Source organism: Pyrus communis, chromosome 11 (genome assembly GCF_041283825.1).
Source record: "Pyrus communis isolate YQ-2024b chromosome 11, ASM4128382v1, whole genome shotgun sequence".
Classification (NCBI taxonomy): Eukaryota; Viridiplantae; Streptophyta; class Magnoliopsida; order Rosales; family Rosaceae; genus Pyrus; species Pyrus communis.
In genome coordinates this window covers 6,798,668-6,816,614 of record NC_142575.1, presented here as the reverse complement: position 1 = coordinate 6,816,614, position 17,947 = coordinate 6,798,668, and the positions used below count along the sequence as shown (strand labels likewise).

At 36.0% G+C, this 17,947-nt stretch overlaps 2 pseudogenes across 2 annotated transcripts; both read right to left on the bottom strand.

Annotated features, from left to right (window-relative positions):
* Positions 1-803: 803 nt before the first annotated feature.
* Positions 804-8,163, bottom strand: LOC148692804 (RHOMBOID-like protein 1; annotated as a pseudogene). Its single transcript, XR_015953562.1, has 7 exons — positions 8,099-8,163; positions 6,958-7,087; positions 3,710-3,764; positions 2,942-3,056; positions 2,618-2,855; positions 1,393-2,190; positions 804-976 (listed from the first exon to the last, which is right to left on the bottom strand). The product of XR_015953562.1 is annotated as an RHOMBOID-like protein 1 (transcript).
* A 1,992-nt stretch (positions 8,164-10,155) lies between these two features.
* On the bottom strand, positions 10,156-17,638 carry LOC137720102 (uncharacterized; annotated as a pseudogene). The gene is made up of 9 exons (XR_015953561.1): positions 17,458-17,638; positions 16,689-16,750; positions 16,455-16,509; positions 16,103-16,209; positions 15,872-15,997; positions 11,519-15,632; positions 10,982-11,255; positions 10,629-10,939; positions 10,156-10,538 (listed from the first exon to the last, which is right to left on the bottom strand). The product of XR_015953561.1 is annotated as an uncharacterized LOC137720102 (transcript).
* Positions 17,639-17,947: the final 309 nt, after the last annotated feature.

Sequence of the window (17,947 nt, the reverse complement as noted above, 5' to 3'; positions counted from 1 at the left end):
GCTGTGAATGGTAATTTCGAAGTCTCTACGTTTTTTGAGTGGCTGGACTGTGAGATTGCTGATTTTCTCATAGTTCCTCTAAAGTATATCATTGCAAGAAAGCTTGTTTGGGATGCAACCTTTTTAAAAATTGTAACAGTTACTAGTGAGATCAAGCTTTCTTAATTTTTAAACTTCATAGGGGCTCAACACTCCTAAGCATTGATTGAAAATTGTAACATGAAGGTTTAAGTTCCCATTAAACACATTATCAGCGGGTCTCTTTCCTGTAAACATCTCTAGCAAGAGAATTCCCAAACTGTAGACATATCTAGTTATCAATGCCTCACTTCCCATACCATAGTTTATGGTTCTTGAAAATTCAAATATGTGAACGAATAAATCCAAGTAATAATAATAACTTCGGCTTTTTTTTTAGACGACTTCACTAGCTTACTTCCACAATTGGGACCTATAGTCTGGCACTTTCGGTGCGCCAAGGACCAAGACCATTAAAGCACATTGATTCTAGAAGCGGACGGAAACTTTCGGCAACCATCAAAACTGAAAAATCAAATACATGGCACCCCATATTACGTCACATTAGAAGTCACACTAGTGTCACCTAATATGAAAGTTACACTAGCAGAGCGACCCTACCCATGAATGAAAATTTTGAAGTCTACGTTTTCTGAGGGGCCGGACTGTGAGATTGCTGATTTTCTCGTAGTTGCCCTAAAGTATCATTGCAAGAAAGCTTGTAGGATGCAACCGTTCTAAAATTTGTGACAATTACTAGTGAGATCAAATCTTCTTAATTTTTAAACTTCATGGGGGCTCAAGACTCAAGAGCATTAATTGAAAGTTGTAACATGAAGGTTTAAGTCCCCATTAAACACGTTGTCAGTGGGTCTTTTCCCTGTAAACATCTCTAGCTAGAGAATTCCAAAAATGTAGACATATCCAGTTATTAACACCTCACTTCCCATACCATACTCTGTCATTCATACATCAGAAAATATTGTTAGCATACTGAGAATAAAATAGTTGAATTATGCAAAATTTAAAAAGAAAAAAAAAAAAAAACATGTCTTGTACATTAATATATGAATATGCACAGAGATACCAATCATAGTCGCAACAATGAGAGAGCTACTGGAATTGAGAGTGGATTGCAAAATTGGCCCCAAAATGATAGAAGGACAAACAGTCACAACCTCAAGTCCATTTCTTTTTCCAAACTCCAGAGCCTCGCGTTCTGCTTCTGTTTTCGAAAGATAGTACCATTTCTTGGTTGTTTTTATATATTCGGGAACGGACCAACAAGTCTCGTCCTTGACTTGATCCTTAGGCCACTCCGGGTTCATAACGACGGCGGCTATGGACGACAGTGGAGAGGATGTGAATATTTACCTAAAACCACATAACCAATCATTCCTGTTATTCCAGCGGAACTTGTCTGATTTGTTGAAGCTTTTATACTGGTCAATTGTGAGAGAAACCTTGCTAATCAAAGTCAGACACATGTCTAGTTGACATGTTGTCCAAAAGAACAGTACTTGGTTTCATATCACAATGAACTATCGGTGTTTCGGAGTGATTATGAAGATAATCGACTAATCGAGAGCACAAGCAACATCTATGGAAATGCTGAACCTTTGCAAAATATTTAAACTCTTGGGTGCCTCTCTTGCTTCTTCAATATCAGTCGGTGGATGCAGCCACTTCTCTAAGCTTCCTTTTTCCATGTACTCATAAAACCAAAGCCTTGAAATCATTACCAAGAGAATCAACACTTGAACATGCAGTTAAAATGTTGACGAGATTTCGATGCTTGATATTTCTCAAAGCCTCACATTTGTATAAAGAACAATATGTCAGTACAAAACGAATTTATAGCACTAGCAAAGTACATTGTAGAAGCAATTTCCTGACTTAGAATTTCGTGAGTCATTTCTTAAATTACGTTTCTTGAAGGCATTAGATTAAACGGCATGCCAAACTAGAACGACTGAATGCAACCATGATCGTATTAATAAGCAAGCACTTCTATCTATCAAATATTAAGGTGGAAGTTAATTTACCAAACAATAAATATTTTGTGACTCGCAATTCCATTTTGACGAAGGGACACTGCTCAAATAACGACACCAGGAACAGTGATTGTTTACATTGACCCCTCGAAAAAGAGTAATCAGGCCAAGAGTATACCTGTCAAAAACATGACGGCTGTTAGAAAATGCCTGCATATTCTGATACTACGTAGATACGAGGAAAATGAACTTTTATTTCCAATAACAAAACAACAACCTGCCAGCACATACAACCCAAAATAACAAAGTAGAAGCCACTATCAACAAAGTGACCAATTAGTACTACACAGAGAACAGCGATAACACAATGCCTTCTACAAAGCATTCTGATCAGAAACAAGCAGATACAGAGACTATTCGCAATGACAACAATGAGGATATATTACAGGACACATGATATCTACATATCTACACAAAATCCAGTTCTCTGATTTGATAAAAAAAAAAATGTGCACGCGCCAACTGTGGCTACCAGATTCTCGTGCAGGGAATCGATTAGGTTTATGAAGTCAAAAAATTAAATTAGAGATCGAGGAGGAGCTTACCCAACAATCAGTAGTATCAAAGAGAGGACCCACAATACATACTCATACGTATTGTGTTTAGATTTAACTGGAGTACTAACACGTCCAGGGGGAGCATTCCATTGGGTAAGCCATTTAAACTGGGGGTGGATCAAAAACAAAAATCCAAGAAGAAATCAGGAGACAAATCCTCATGTGGTAGAATTGCCACTGCTAAGTTTATTATTATGATGAAAAGGAGAGTAAGCAATGCTGCTAACTGAGGATAGAAACCTGAAACTGTAAGATGAAAGGGTCATATACTATAAAGAGGTGCATCATTGATTATACAGAAACTTTATTTACCTTATTTACATACATTGTCCAACTTGATATGGCTCTGAAATACCATATTGAATAAAAAGAGCTGAAAGCAAACCCCCACCCAAACCAGACGTGAGATAAAGGAAACCAATTCGAACTGCAGAAGAACAAATCAGAAAACATTAGAATTTCAAACCAATTAGTTAAAACAGTTCATCAAAACAACTGTGCATGATGTAGATCAGCATCAAACCATTATTTTTTCAATCTTTTCAAATAGAGGCATCTCGAAACATTTCAAAATGAGGCGTCATGTCTACATGTACAGGATATCCAAAACAATCCTTGTTCCCACAGATGTGACGGAAAACTGAAATAATCTCTCATATTCTGTTTCAAGCAATTTTATTCTGTAAAATGGAATACTATGTCTAAAACTAAAGTTTGAACCCCATCTTCAGTGTATAAACTCTTTTCTTTGCTCACCACTGAATAAAACGTCCTCTTGTTTCCATAAAACCTAGCAACATACTGGTGTAAGTTAAAATGCAACCAGCACTACATGACCACTACTCTAGGATTACAATTCAATAAAGAAATGCATAGAAATCCTCTGTAGATTAATCGCAAGGTAGCTAAAGCCATCCGGAAAGTGTTTCTCTTCTAGATTTATGAAAGAAGTTTTGCACTTGGTATCTAATTTATTATTCTACAACTTATGTCGTGTGCTTTATCTTTTACTACAAACACTTGTTGATGTGGCCATACATGCATGATAACATACATGAAGCTAAAAATCCAGATGCATACCAAATCCAAATTCTTGCTCAAGCTGAATTCCAATGAATACAAGACTCAGTAACCACTTTCTGCACATTTAGAGCACCCATCTTTTCTAACCTTTAGGATGAAAACACATGAGAAACAAGTTATATATGCAACTGAGACCTGTTGACCCTTATGGGGCATGCCTATAGACTTTGGATGATGCATACTGAAATGAGCACATTAAACAGCTTAAAAGAATGACAAACAAGTCCTTTAAGAATGCATACCCGCTCTTACCAGAGATATTAAGACAAAACAATTTCATTTTTCCATGATCATTCTACCATTGGCCTCACAGACCAAGGAAAGTCGAACGAAAATATTGAAACCAAGTCGCTAAAGAACACTAATGTAAAACTTTAACCCTATAACATACTACAGGGGACATTTTTATTAACATAGCAATCTAATCAAACCAAGTAGTTAACTACTGCAGCTCTTCGAGCACCTTTCTTCTTTGTTCAAGCATTTCCGATACGCCAACATCAAATAGACATCAAGCATTGCCTGAATGTCACTAAATACCTAAAACCCTCAGTACCCCTCAAGCTCCCTTAAGTTTCGCAACTAATCGTAGATTCGCATGCATATTCACTAGGTTTCCCAAGTCCAACATTGATTAAAAGCAGAATTACATCAAACTTCATCCAGTTCAACTATTTTCTTCGCCAAAAAATTTGTAAAAACATAACTTTCACAATTACTCTTACCTAAAAAAGTGTCGACCTTGATTGATCCCACTCTAATTTCACAAAAAAAAAAAAAAATTAAAACCAATCCAACTTTCCAACCCTCCTCATCATTATTCAACCAAAAACACACAAACAAAAGCAACTTACATGAAATGGGACCGCCACTGCGTCAGTTCCCCACAATCCACAACTAAAATTTTCCAAATTTCCACATGCGAGCACCCAACAAATCCCAAAACACAAATTTCAATCCAAAACTGCAAACCCCAACAATTTTAAACACAGAAACTAATAAAAGAGTAAAGCTTTACGTGGTTGAAGACGCCCAAGAAGTGGGTTTTCCTTGAAGGGCTAAAAGGAGAGGCGATGAGATTTTCAACGGAAAGGACTCTGATCCCTTCCACCAAATCCATAAGACCGGGATCGGGCACTTTAAATCTTATATAACCAATTATAACTTTTATACTGGTCTCCTATTTGTAACCGTCCAATCGAATTTTAATAACATAGGTCCCTGAACTTGATGGATTTGGTAAAAAGAAGCCGGAGAGGATCTCTTTCCATTTTCAACCACTTTCTTTGCATCACGTGTCATTATTTATTACTAATATCAGCTTAGATTTTTGTTTAAGAGTGAACTTTGAAAGTTTTTTAGATATTTTTTGTTGTAAGTTTTTTCTAATTTTTTTTTTGGATATTTTTTCATGGGATTAATCTTGGCCATTAAAATTTTCAAAATTTTAATATCAAATGCGCCACAAAGTGCCACATGGCACAACATCATCTTTTTAAATTTCTTTTATAGTTTGAAATTTAATGGTCTGAATCAACAAACTATTGAAAATCCAATAGCTATGGGGCGCCCAAATTGGAGCCGTTTGGTTCACTTCGGTGCATGGGGTTAGGGCTAGCCTTCTGCTACGTGACATCAGTCAATCGTTACTTATTGCCAACAGGCTGCAAGGGTAGTTCAATGAGCTTCTTGGAGCCCACCAATTTCCTGCCCAATTTGGCATCGATGGACCATCATTTTTTTGGTCAAGGGCAATTTAACCCAATTGCCTAGTGGATTGGTAAGAATTATTATGAGCATAATAGAAATTTCAGCAATAGAGTATACACCTAAAATAATCAAGAAGAAGGCGTATAATGTCTATAAGTTTATACAAAAGCTTTGTCCGGAATAATGTGACATCCTGGATTTCACTATTGCAAACTACGTATTTTTATTAAAGAGATTTTATATTATTTTTAGAAATTTATATTAAATTTTAGATTTTAATTACTTAATTACAAAGTTTGAATTTTTGAAAATAATTATTAAATCCGTAGACCTTCGGGGGTTACTCTTAATGTTTTCTAATTGGGCTCGACCCCACGAGCGCATAGGCAAAGGCTGTTCGTGAATTGGGAAGAGAAAGGAGACGTTACGGACGTTAGAAGTTAATAAAAAAAAGATTAGGGGCTGCCAAATGGCAACAAGAGAAAGGGGAAGAGAAGGTTGTGAGAGAGAAAATGAGGGGATGGACGGAAGAGAAGGGTAGAAATGGAGGAAAAATGAGGGAGGTTGGGCCAATGGAGGGGAGAAAGAGAAAGGGAAGGGACAAATCAAGAAAGAGAATAGGAGGGAAAGGAGAGAAGAAGAAAATGAGGGCACCCAAACCTAATTGACCCGTTTCTCCCGCACCGGACTCGCGCGACCCAGCAACTTCCCCGTTGCTTTCCCGTTAGTTTTCTGGCGACTCGAACCTCGCCACCACCTGTAAATGAACCATCACCTTCCCCTCTTTCATTTCCAACCAATTTTTACTGAGTTTAGCCTTGAATTCCCGAAGAACGAAACCTGACGGTTTCGGGGGTGCCACGACGGAAATCCGTCGATCGGGAAAGCTAGGTCGACCATCACCACCACCAAAATACTCATCTTGAGGTAGGGAACAAAGCCCAAACAATTGTAGGGGCGGAGGAGCACCGGAGCTGACGGATTGAAACCACTTATTTGTAAGGTTTCTGGCGAGTTCGAGGGAAATTGGAGCTTTTCCGGCCAAATTGGACTTGGCCACAGGTATAAAACTTGCTCTACTCATTGAGATCTTCATTTATGTGAAATTTGATAATTTTTAGAGTAGGTGAAATTTTCCTACGAGTCGGGGCGGCGGGTGGACCGAGAACCCACCTGCCCTTCCTAGACTAATTTGGATACCCTAATTCCATACGTGACATCCGATTGACGAAATCTAGTCGTATGACTATAGTTTTGATAGAGACCGCCACTTGGTCATTATATGAATTGATGATCCGACCGTTGGATCGTTACCAAACTTTAATACGTAATAGTACGTAATATTTGAGAACAATAAGAACTTACGAATCGGGAATCCGACGTACAGATCTTCCTGAATTGAATTTCTAAGTTTGTAAAATTAAACGTCGACCGCCACTAAATTCTAGCAATTGGCGGAGATCTGACCGTTGGATCGTTCCATAAGATCAGTTGGTTGGCAAGCACAAGGAAAACTCCAGCATGTAAACACATACATGAGATCAGCTCCGACCGTTGGCAAGCACACGGAAAACTCCAGCATGTAACCACATACATGAGATCAGCTGCCATCCCTGGTGTTGATGAACCATTCTCTAAGCGTCTAGAGCACCCATCTTTTCTAACCTTCAGGATGGAAACACATGAGAAACTAGATATGCAACTGAGACCTATTGACCCTTATGGGGCATGTCTATAGCTCTTATTTCCAAACAGATGATACCTCCTTCGCCCTTGTAGTGCTACTTTTAGCAGTTGTAGACTTTGGATGATGCATACTGAAATGAGCACATTAAACAGCTCAAAAGAATGACAAACAAGTCCTTTAAGAATGCATACCCGCTCTTACCAGAGATATTAAGATAGAATAATTTCATTTTTCCTCACAGACCAAGGAAAGTCGGACAAAATTTTTGAAACCAAGTCATTAAAGAACACTAATGTAAAACTTTAACCCTATAACATACTACAGGGGACATTTTGATTAACATAGCAATCTAATCAAACCAAGTAGTTAACTACTGCAGCTCTTCGAGCACCTTTCTTCCTTGTTCAAGCATTTCCGATACGCCGACATCAAATAGACTTCAGGAATCGCCCGAATGTCACTAAATACCTAAACCCTCATTTCCCCTCAAGCTCCTTTAAGTTTCTCAACTAATCGTAGATTCGCTTGTATATTCACTAGGTTTCCCAAGTCCAACATTGATTAAAACCGGAATTACATCAAGCTTCATGCAGTTCAACTATTTTCTTTACTCATATATCTAATATAACCAAAATTCCAAATCCACCAAGTCACAAAATTTGCCAAAAAAATTGTAAAAAAATAACTTTCACAATTACTCTTACCTAAAAAGGTCTCAACCTTGATTGATCCCACTCTAATTTCACAAAACAAATAAAACCAGTCCAACTACCCAACCCTCCTCATCATAATTTCACCAAAAGCACACAAACGAAAGCAACTTACATGAAATGGGACCGTCACTGCGTCGGTTTCCCACAATCCACAACTAAAATTGTCCAAATTTCCACATGCAGGCACCCAACAAACCCCAAAACACAAATTTCAATCCAAAACTGCCAACCCCAACAAATTTAAGCACAGAAACTAATAAAAGAGTGAAGCTTTACGTGGTTGAAGACGGCCCAAGAAGTGGGCTTTCCTTGAAGGGCTGAAAGGAGAGGCGATGAGATTTTCAACGGAAAGGACTGAAAGGAGTGGGTTTTCCTTGAAGTGGGTTTTCATTATATATCAAGTAATATTCACTCATATTTTTGTTTAAGTGTGAACTTGTTTTAAAAAAATTTTGTTATAAGTTTTTTCTTTTTTCTTTTTTTGGATTTTTTACCAAGGGATTAATCATGGCAGTTAAATTTTTCAATTTTTTAATATCAAATGCGCCACAAAGTGTCACGTGACACAACATCATTTTTCTAAATTTCTTTTATTATTTAAAATTTAATGGTCCAGATCAACAAACTGTTGAAAATCCAACAATTATGGGACACCCAAATTAGAGCCATTTAGTTCACTTCGATGCACCAGGTTGGGGCCAACCTTCTGCTACTTGACGTCAGGCATGTCGTTACTTATTGCCAACTGGCTGCAAGGGTAGTTCAATGAGATTCTTGGAGCCCACCAATTGCCTGCCCAATTTGGCACTGATGGACCATCATTTTTTTGGTCAAGGGCAATTTAACCCAATTGCCTGGTGGATTGGCAATAATTATGATGAGCATAGTAAAATTTTCAGCAATGGAGTTTACACCTAAAATAGTCAGGAAGAAGATGTATAGTGTCTTTTGTTTGAACTTAAAATTTATACAAAAGTTTTGTCCGGAATAATGTTATATTGTCAGACAATTTTAAATGTAACATTGTCAAAACAATTTTTGGAACGACAGACTAGTTAATTTTAAGATCAATTTCAAAGCGACCCCTCATAAAGCTTTACTTATAGTTGTACTTTTGTTGTGGGTGGGTTTTTTTTTTGGGGTGGGGTTTCCCTTATTTTTGGGGCTAGCAACATGCACAGTGGAAAAGCTAACCCTATTTGGAGTCGAGATGCTCTCTGGATTTTTGTTTTTGAAGTTCAAGAACTTGGATATCCAAGTCGTTAAAGAGAGGGAGATCTGAACTTGTGGTTTGTGTGAGAAATGCCAATAGAACAAGCTAATGAGAACCATATGATTTAAAATGAGTGGCATGGATCCTTGTGTTTGTCAGCTTCGGACACAGATCCGAAGAAGGTGTCCCCTATTTGGTGCAGTTCATTTAACGGGGAGCTTCATTGAATCACAATAATATGCAGGGGCACAATATGATTGAAGGGAGCCCTCCTAAATTCGCCTTTTGCCCTAATTATATGAGGGTGGTGGTGGTGGTTAGAATTCAATTTAACCCCATACGTTTTGGAGGTTTTCATTTAATTTGCAAACATGCATACTTAAGCAAAATATATCCCACTAAAAATAAGTATCTTTAGTTAAGACGATATTATAAGCTATTACTTACAAGAGAAGAATTTAAACTTAAATATAAGAACGCAACATATACAATGTCTTACCAACCAACCTAATCTACATTTACGAAGTAAATATATGTATAGACGCAAACAAAATCATGAACATTATAATGCTGAAGTTGGCATGCATTATCTCATCAAAAACCTTATTATTTGGTTGGACGTAGGGACCATAATTTTTCTAAGGAAATTTTTTTGAAATGTCATATAAACTTGTACGCCTTTTTTAAAGTGTCATGTAAACTAAAATTTTAAGCATTTTGTCATACCAACTTGTCGAAATCATCAATTTGTCATCTCATCCTAACTTCATTAAGTTTTCCATCCAAAATAAGTCATGTGCCTCGCACATGACTTGTGTTCAGGGTTATTTTTGTCATTTTAAGATCTTTTAACATGTTTTTACTGTTTTTTAGTGAAACCCTTAAATTTTGTTTTAGAGAGTATTCATGCGGATAGTTGTGTTCGAGTAGCGCATATGCATCTACAACTCCATTTTTGGCACCAAACCTCAACTCGTTTCTCATATTACAAAGCCTATATAAAATTCGATTTCGTGACATGCTAAACTGAACACACCCACTTTTGTATCTGAACATATTTTGAGCAACCATAAGAGAATGCAATGCCTGATCATTTCATTGCTACCATATCAAAAATATTGTTTCATTGCTTGGTTATGTTCAAAATCAAAAACACCAAGTACTGAGGGCTTAAAGTTCACAACATTGTCTTCATCCAAAAAAAAAAAATTGACATTAACAAAGATTCTAAATTTCCAACTGATTTCCTTCAGATTCTATGGTTTTCATGTGGCTTTCTTGAATTGTGCACTGATTTGCCTCTTGCAATTTGTTTTCTACCCCTTTTAGAAACCTACAAACAATAAAAAAAAAAATTTAAAAATAACAGATGTCATTGGGTTATAAAAGCGCACACACGAGAGAGGGACAAAGACATAGGTCAAAAGAACTTGCATTAGATGCAGATTGTTCTTTTCCCTGATTTGGTCGAGTTTCACTTCCCATATTTCCTCCAGTGGCATGCTACAAAATGATCAATAAAAGAGTTACACATACATCAGTCTGTAAATACAAGACTAAAATTTAAAATACCAAAGTTTTCAGTGAGCACACCATTGCTTGTGTTTGCCCACTTTCAGTAGTTGGTGAGTTATGGCCAATTTCATTTGTCCCACAAGTTTGTCCTCTCCCAGCTTCTCCATAGGCCTATGAGATGATATTCCCCAATTTATAACAACCATATGTGACTAAAAATGCAGATAAGCGAAACCATTAAGCTACTTTTACGTGTGAAGATTGCCATTGCCTCTTCCCGCATGTTGTACGATTATAACCTTTCTTGCCACACATTCCACAAGTGACCATTGCTGAAGCATTTAGGCAATTTGTTTAAGGTTGATGGTGGTTGTGGCTCATCTTGCTCTCTTGCCCTCACCTTCTTTGCCCTACCAGTTTACTTATGATACTTTGGAGGTGCAACGAGTTGGTGATTTGTAGGTGGCCAAAATTCTTGACTAGGCATGGCATGGATATAAGGAGTGTAGGCTCTCAAGTATGCTGCTTTCTTGTAACAAGAAAGAACATACTTGTATGGATCGTCCTCCTTTCTATAGATTGCAGCAATTCCATGAGCACAAGGAATTCCAGTGAGATCCCACCTTCTACATGTACATGTGTGTTTTGCTAAATCAACCTCTTGCTCCCAATATTGAACTATTAAAAGACTCACATAGATTATTCAACAAGATATCTCAATTAGATGATGTCCTAAAAGAAGATTCCATGAGCACAAGGAATTCCAGTGAGATCCCACCTTCTACATGTACATGTGTGTTTTGCTAAATCAACCTCTTGCTCCCAATATTGAACTATTAAAAGACTCACATAGATTATTCAACAAGATATCTCAATTAGATGATGTCCTAAAAGAAGATTCCATGAGCACAAGGAATTCCAGTGAGATCCCACCTTCTACATGTACATGTGTGTTTTGCTAAATCAACCTCTTGCTCCCAATATTGAACTATTAAAAGACTCACATAGATTATTCAACAAGATATCTCAATTAGATGATGTCCTAAAAGAAGATCTGCTCCAATGACATGCTGGTTTGTCATCAATCCATCTTCAACTTCCATCTTAGTCATCTCTGCTTTAAATCCTGGAATGGTGGTTGCTCTAGCTGCTAACCAAAGAATTTGTTTCAATGCAATGCCAACGTGTGTTTTCTTGAAATTGTTATATAAGTGTCGAACACAATGTATGTGTTCAGCAATTGGAATAAGATCCTTCACAGCTTTTATTAACCCCTTTTGTTTGTCTGACATAAAGACCCAAGCAAGCCCATTTTCAATACCCAAATCAGCTATGAGTAGCTAGAGAAACCTAGTCCAAGTTCTTCTATCTTCAATTTCAACAATTGCATATGCTACTGGATGCATGCCATTGTTGGCATCTATACCAATGGCAGCAAGCAATTGGCCTGGATGTTGACCTTTAATGTGACATCCATCCAATCCCACCACTGGCCTACAACCTTCCAAAAAGCCTTTTTTCAATGCTGCAAAGCATACATACAACCCCTGAAACCTAGATCTTCCTCCTTCCATTTCAGTCTTCACCAAAATTGTGCTGCCAGGATTTCTTCGCTTGAGCTCCTCACAATAATCCCATAACCTTGCATATTGCTCCACATAAGCCCCTTCACTGTTCTCAGCTACCAATGACCGTGCTTTATAACGTTGAGCCGGTGTCACGTGCAAATTGTATTGTTTATGAACAGTTTGTTGAAATTTTGTACACTTCCCATTTAGGATTGTCAAGCAAATCCTCAGCATACCTATGTGATACCAAGTTGAGGTGCATAGTCTGAGCTTTTCCTTTCTCGGACATGCATGGACATCATTGAGTGTCTTCACCATAAGTGCAGAGCTCCCATCTACTTTGCTTGCATAAATCACCCATGGACGTCCGTCCTATGTACACTTACCCTTAACTTCATAACGCTCTCTTATTGGGAATCTTATTTGTCTTCCATGGACACAACCATAATATGTCACTACTTATCTAAACTCCTTTCTATTGGCAAATATCATTCCAGTTATAAATTGTGGGTTCTTGATATCCATATCACTTCTAAAAGGAATGAGTTTGGGCATTTACTTCTTACTTTTCCGCTTCACTGGTTGTTCACCTTCAAATGATGAGCTAGAAGCACTTCTAAAGCCATCAGAATCTTCGTAGTCTGTTTTAACATCTCCAAATCCTAAATCAAGAAAGGGTTCATAATTACGTGATGCTTTCCTATTTCCATTGCATTTTCCACTGGCATTTTCCCTTAAGTTTTCTCTACATTGTCGTCAAATAAGTTGTCATCGACACCACTTTATTCATAGTCTAAGTCTCGATAATCTGAATCTTCTGAATTGCCACCACCATCTTTCTCTTCATTTTCCATGTTATGTATACCTGCCCCAACAAGTTTGCCTTGTTCCCGATCTCCTTCATAAGCTTGCTCCAAAAATCCCTCAAATATGCCAAAAGGATCGGAAATGTGAGGAATGTCAAAAGAGTTTGTTGAAGCTTGAATTTCAATGTTTGGGGCTGACATGTGAGGAATGTCAAAAGAGTTTGATGAAGCTTGAATTTCAATGTTTGGGGTTGAATTGATCAGTTGGACATCATCAACAATATACACAAGTACCACTCTATTTAGGGGCAAACAGTAGCTAGAGTCCAAAAATCACTATCAGCAATTGTAAGTTCTGTCATTTGGCAATGTGCAATAGTACTTAGACCTGGTTTGGTACTGAGGTGATTCTGAAAAAAGCTGCTATCAAAAAAAGCTGGGAGCTGTTTTTGTGTTTGGTAAACATTCAGCTTCAGCTTTTTTTCACAGTTTTGGATGAAAAAAAGCCAAAAACAAGAAGCTGCAAAACCTAGCTTTGAAAAACCGGCTTTTTTTCATATCTGTTTTACATAAAAGTTTACCAAACACTCTAATACTGTTTTTTTTTTTCAAAAGAACTTTTACAAAAAAGTTTACCAAACACTCTGCTGCTTTATTTCACAGCTGCTTATTCTCACAGCACAGCAGAAGTAGCTTTTTTTCAAAGCACAGCAATACCAAACCAGCCCTAGCAGTCTTAGTATACCCACTACTAGAAAAATAGCTATAGAACACTGATCTTATTGGTGCCCATTAGAAAAATAGCTATAAACAGCCACCATGCAGCCACTAAATTAGGGTCCATGTCCTCTATAGAAGTCTCTATTCAAACAAACACCACCACTCATACATTGGTGTGTAAAGAAATAGTAGATACTATAAAGTGTGACCCGCGCGTTGCTGCGGGATTGAAAATTTTATGACAAATTATGATTAAAACATACAAAAGATAATGCATCCAATGATTGTGGACCTAATAATCATGTAAATGTCATCAAACCAAAGTAAACTTTCATTTAACTAAGTTCTTGGCACTTCAGTTAAATCTCAAGTTTTAAAAAGTAGTTCAATTTGACTAAAATTATATAGAGTGAGGGAAAAAGACAACAAATAGTTGCGGAAAGGTGTACATTGACACTAATCCTGCAAGTCAAATATGAAAAATGTTAAGAATGTAGAAGCTTAAATTATCCCTAGCATCAGTAGATTAACAGTGAAGAAACAAAATTCATTTATTTATATTGAATTGTCGCTTGACAATTCAGCATGGGAAAAAATGCAAGAAAAAAATATTGTTAAATATCATGTGAATAAGTGAATAACAGTGAACATTACATATAGCATAACATGAATATGCATGTGCATAGTAAATACTACGCAATAATATGCATAGGCAAACACTAACTATCAATTAACCATTTTAATTAACACTTTAAAAAAGTTGTTTTAAGTATAAAAAGATCTAATACAAAGAATAGAACACTGAATATTATAAAAAATAAATCCATATAATATACAGACACAATGATTACACAATGATTATGAAAATATATATCATTTGACAATACAAAATCAAGCAATGTCTAAAGATGACAAAAAGATCCCAAACAGTGTTTTTGACCCAAAAAATAAAGATCCTAGATAGTGTTTATTACAGAAAGCAAAAACGTTAGATCATATGCATTGAAACAATTAACAAATTTTCAATGAGCAATACCAAGTGTTTATTACTTAAGATCATTAAGTAATGATTGCTCACCTTTTCATCAACCAGTATACATGCAGACCTGTATATTTATCAGTTGTCATCAGAACAGGCAGACTTTAATTTTTACTGCCTTTTTATACGGTTATGAGTTCTGATCCAAGTAAACTAAAAAAGACTAATTATAATTAAAGATTTATTAGTTATAGGCTAAATCAAACAATGATTGTATCTCAAGAAGTGAAAGATAATTAGTTGTGCCTAGTTTTATGTCAACACTTCATATTACATCCAATTTAACTATTACAACAATATAGTGACACACTTAACATAAAATTCTGCCAACCATATAACAATAGTAAATCAAGTAAGTAATTTGCAAAAATTAGAAATGTATCATAAAAAGTAAATATCTTATGTCATACGTGTTAAAATGATTAACAAATTCTTAGTCAGTTGTATCTTATTAAGACTCGTGGCTGAGAAAATAAGAAGGGAGAAAGAGAGAAATGAAACATTACCATCTAGTCTCTTTAACTGTGCAAAACTTAAAATTCACATAGTCAACGGCCATACTTGAAACCAATGAATAAAAAATTAATAAAACTTCATCAGAGATTCAGAGTAATAGTTAAAAATTTAGAAGACCCAAATAAAAATCATTTAGCTATAAACAGTATGCAAAAACGTGAAGAAAAAAAATAGAGATGCACTAAGACCATAATTCATGACTGTTATCCAAAATCTCCAAAGTAAACATACAATCAAATAGATTCCTCTCTATTTTTCATCTCTCTCCCTGTTATTTAGTATTGTGATAAGGTTATGATAAGCAATAATTTTTTCAAAATTTAATAATAATAAACATCACAGTATAAGTTTAACATGAGAGAAAGAGTCAATCTCTACCTTTGATATGTTGATCCTACCATTCCCCTACATACTTGATCCTTTTTAAGTCCACCTATTGGCAAAATAATAAAGACAAAACTTGTAACACTATTTAAACAAAAAGAGATTTCTCAATCAGAAAAAGCTTCAATTTCAATTAATTTATTCTGTTATCGCAATATTGGAACTTGCATTTGGTTCAAAAAAGTAATGTAAATTGATCAAGCAAAAGAAACTACAAATAGAATCTATACCAATTGGTTTAAAAGCATTAATCAGTATGACAATGAAAATTTCATACTGAAATCTCACCTTGTGACATTACCTTATATGTGTTCATTTCCTATTTTTCATCAGACGCATTCTCATTCTCTAGTTTTGAGTTTAATTTTTCTTTCGACTCCCTATGTAGATGGGCTTAACCTCCTTTTGTTTTTCCTAGAATTTTTTCATTGAAATACAAACCTGTGTAAGTGTTTGAAAACCTGTATTGGTTATGGATATTAACAAACTGATAGAGAACTTGTTACATAATATACATACCTGCAACATTAGAACAGATGAGAAATGGTGGGTATCATCAATAGTACTTGTCATCAACATCAACTTATCATCCAAAGCGGCATTTAATTTCTTTTATTGTTCATCATCTATGATATATATGAATAATAGATCTCAAAAGAATGAAAAAAAAAAAAAAAAAACAAACAAAATATGGTCGACATTGCTTTATAATTTCGTATCAATATGGCATGATAACTTGGTTGATTCATTTGTGAACTAAATTAAAAACAAACTTAAACGATAATTTAGTGATGAGAGGTTGATTATTCAATGATAAACTACATATGCACGCCGTTGTCTACTTAAGGTGAGCAATTTGAAGATTCTATACCTCACGCATCTGGAATCGTACATACAAAAGCGGCAAAAACGATGGCCACTGCTTCCTGAAAATAAAAAAACCAAATCATATACCCACACTAAAAATCCATATACAACACAACCTCAAAATTAATTATCACCAATTTTTTTTTACAGAAAATAGATCCGCAAACTAAACACGACCCAAAAAATTTTTAAATTTTGTTCAACAAAAGATATAAGAGGAGGAACATAAATTATATACCTTAATCAGAAGGGCCTGCAAACTTCTATACAAAAACCATAAAATTCGAACGGCAACGTTTCCTGAAATAAAAAACAACCAAATCATACACCCACACTAAAAATCCAAACTCATAAACCATGAACACCTCTCCCTGGAAATAAAAAACAACCAAATCACAACCCATACTAAAAACCCAAACAGACAAAGGAAACCCCAATAATTAATCATCCCACCAAAAACGAAACAGGACCAAAAAAAATTAAACATTCTGTTGGAAAAAGATTTAAGAACAAAAATATAAATTATATACCTCACCCAGAAAGGGCTTGCAAGCTTGTACAATAAAACCTTAAAATTCAAAGACCAATGTTTCTTGCAACAAAAAACGAAATGAGATCAAACATCCACACACAAAGTACGAAAAAAATTAAGAAAACGCTCAGCACAAAACGGCAAGACTTGAATTTTACACTAATCAATTAAAAAAAATTTTCTTGCTAACCAAACAGAAAATAAGATGCGGATGAAGCAACACACCTAAAACGGCGCGATTGGTTTCTGGAAAACAGCCAAAAAAATCCAAAATGCCTTTCTAGACGACGAAATCAAAATCGAAACGGAGAGACAGACGAAGAGATGGAGAGAGAGCAAATGAAAAGGAAAAGAGACGGAACAAAATGGAAGACATTTCACCACCAAATTTCAACAAAGAAGTAACGAAGCACAAAAAAAAAAAAAATCAAATATTTGGCTTTTGGGTAGTTGAGAAGAAGTGAGATTTAATCACCTATCAAAGGCTAAATTGGGAGCACGATGGCGTGGCGAAGAGATTGAACAGATGAGGAAGCAAAGATCGAACAGATCTCACGAAGCGAAATCGAAATCGCTAATCGGTTGCAGAGCACAGTTTTTTCCTTTTTGGATTTCTGCGATTTCTGAGGAAGAAGTCGAGAGACTTCTATTGGACATTGCCCTAAAACAGTGCCACCCGAGTTTGGAATCTGACAGCAAAGCAAAAGGGGCAAAGTTGAAATAAAAGAAGAATGGGCGAGGACAAAATCGGAAATCCACTGGTCATCCACAGTGACCAACCCTTACGGGTTTTAGTATATATGATATGAGATTAGTATATTTTGGTTTATTTGTTTATTAAAAGATTAAATATTTTGTCAGATAAAATATGCCTTTTAGCATCATTGTCCAAATTGCAATTTATGTCTTTAAAAGAGGAAGCCCGCTGAGCTCCCATTGACGAAGTCCATGATTAATACCACATG